A 2,688-nucleotide genomic window follows, 5' to 3' on the forward strand; every position below is an offset into this window, starting at 1 on the left:
AGTTGTTTGCCAAGGAAGCCCTCAGGTACACAGGTCCCCGTGCTGTCAGCCGTCCTGGTGAAGCACCAAGAGGTTGACTGGCCACTGCCCTCTGCTCAAGAGGGACTTCAGAAAAACCCTGAAGTGGGGCCCAAAATGTCCTAAGATTTGTAGGACAGTGTACTGAAACCATGGAACCAGAAGAGACATGCCAATCATGGGTCAGGTGTTCCCCATCTGCTGAGAGCGTGGCTTCAGGTGTGGGTCTAGGTTGGGTGCTGACAATGAAATCTTGGTGCATCTGAGCCCAGCAGGCTGTTTCTGACTTGGCTGGAGCTGAGGACAGAGGAGCATAGGAAGAAAGTATCCCAAAGACAAGAGTTTTCTGAGCTGGTGTCATGGAGGTGTGAATGAAGCAGGGCAGAGTGGGAAACCTGGTTGGAGTCCTCCGCTACTACTCTTTGGCTGGTCCCTGAACTGGATATCCTGGTCAGTAATGAGGGGATGTTTGGCACCACACCCCCCTGGTCCTGACCTCATCTCCTGGCCACTGGGAGGGCTGCAGTGAGCTAGATGGTCTGGGGGCCTGGATGTCAGTGCATGCGGACCCGTCTTGCACCTTGGTTTGCTCCAGCCAGGGAGAACCACTTTTCTTCTAGAACCTACCATCTCCACATCTCACAGCTGATGAAGGCAGGCTGGAATCATTTCTCTGACATTGCTCAGGGCTGGGGTTCTGGAGGGAATAGCCAGGGGTGTACTAAAAGACCCTTGGCCCCAGAACAACTGCAGAGCATGTGAAGCATAAGACCCACTTTTGTTTCCTCCCAGGAACAAAGGGGCAGACTTTTCCTAAAGTGGAGGATATAAAAATGCATTCAATCCTCAAACCAGAAGATGCTCCTAAATGAAAAAACACAGAGATCAGAGGGGAAGGAAAATGTCTGAATTTTCTGGGAAATTAAGAAGAAAAATGGGAGGCTTGTTAAATTATCACTATTTCAAGACAGGCAAGGAAATAATGTAGGTTCCTAAATGAAAAAAAAAAAAAAAAAAAGGAAGTTAAGCTAAATGACAGTCTTAGTAAGAAACGGTTCCTAGGCATTGCTACCTGGCATAAAAATCTTTAAGGGTGAGTCGCCATTCTGCAGGGCCAGGGAGACCCACTGACAGGGTCACTACGCACAGCGCAGCCAAGGCCACCAGTGTCAGGGAGGTCATCACACACCAAGATTGACCTCATGTGTGTGTGTTGAGGATGATGGGAATGGCTCCCACAGCCAGAAAAAGGAGATACAAATACAGACCAGCAAGAGTAACCCCTGGGGTGCTGGGCTGTAACCGAAGGCATGGATGTGAAATCATAGTTTCTAGTACGACAGTGAAATGTGTATGTGATATTCACATAGGTCGCGTGCAGCTTCCTACGTCTGTCTGCTGAGGGCCTAGAAGCAATCACAGCCTAGTAACAATGAGCACCTCCAGCACCCAGATCTTGGCGTCTAAGAACCATTCGCCACTCAGAGAAACGGTTTTCTTGGAGAAATGGCTTCTTCCAAGGCTGGCGAAGCAAGTACAAGGTGGGCCTTGAACTGTGTCAGAAAGCAAGGAAGCACTCAGAGGAAGATGGGTGGTTAGGGGGCACAGGAGCCTGCGTAGAGGTGCCCAAACCGGCCAAATCAGGGCTAATCTGACCATCAAAATAATCAGAGTATCCCATCAATTAAACAGGGATCCGAGACTGCATATTGATGTAAATAAACAAAAGTGGGAGAGGAAAAAGCCCTCCTTGGTACACAGTTATCATGTCTGTGGTATTTCTGCCAAAAATGCGTAACCTAAACCATATCTTGAGGAAAATTAGATAAACCTAAACTGAGGACATTCCACCAAATAACTGGCCATACTTCCCAAAAGGTCTGAATGAACCCATGAAGGAGTCCCATGTCATAAGTTAATTCAAAGTCAGAAAAGACTGAGGAACTGAGGATTGATAAAAACAGAAGCCACATGGCTACTGAACACCATGGGGTCCCAGGCCAGAGAGTGAAAAAACAAAGAGGCACTGCTTGCTGTGTTTTTCAACTTTCTTCTTCTATAAAGGACAGTTTTGAGACAATCAGCAAAATTTGAAGAGAATTTGTGGATTTCATGGTAATATTGTGCCAATGTTAATTTCCTGAATGTGATGGGTAAACTGTGGGTGATGCAGGAGAAACTCTTGTTTTCAGGAAATGTACACGTAAGTATTTAGGAGTAACAGGGCACACTGCAACCTACTCTCGAACAGGTAGGTAGGTGGATGAGAAAGGCAAATGCAATCAAATATAAGCAAACAGGGAATCTGGCTGAAGGGTTACCAGAGTTCTATGTACTATTCCTGTCACTTTTCTGTAATCTGAAATTATTTCAAAGTACAGAACGTAAGAACTATAACATTTCAATAAAAACTTCAGTGTTGGAAGCTTCCATCAAGACACACTTCTCTCCCCCACCGGATCACCCGTGTGTGGAGGGACCCAGGCAGAGGACGATGCCCGGCTCCACTCTCTGCTTTCTCGGGGCCCCACGGCCTGGGTTAATTCAGGACACAAGGGCCCTTCCAGAAGGCCATCTGCAAGCTTCCGTCACTGCCTCAAGCCTTTGGTTTTCAGAAATCAGATTACGCGAGCTCGTTGATAAGAAAAAGCAGTCTCAACCAGCTTCAAA

Source organism: Pongo pygmaeus, chromosome 22 (assembly GCF_028885625.2).
Source record: "Pongo pygmaeus isolate AG05252 chromosome 22, NHGRI_mPonPyg2-v2.0_pri, whole genome shotgun sequence".
Lineage (NCBI taxonomy): Eukaryota > Metazoa > Chordata > Mammalia > Primates > Hominidae > Pongo > Pongo pygmaeus.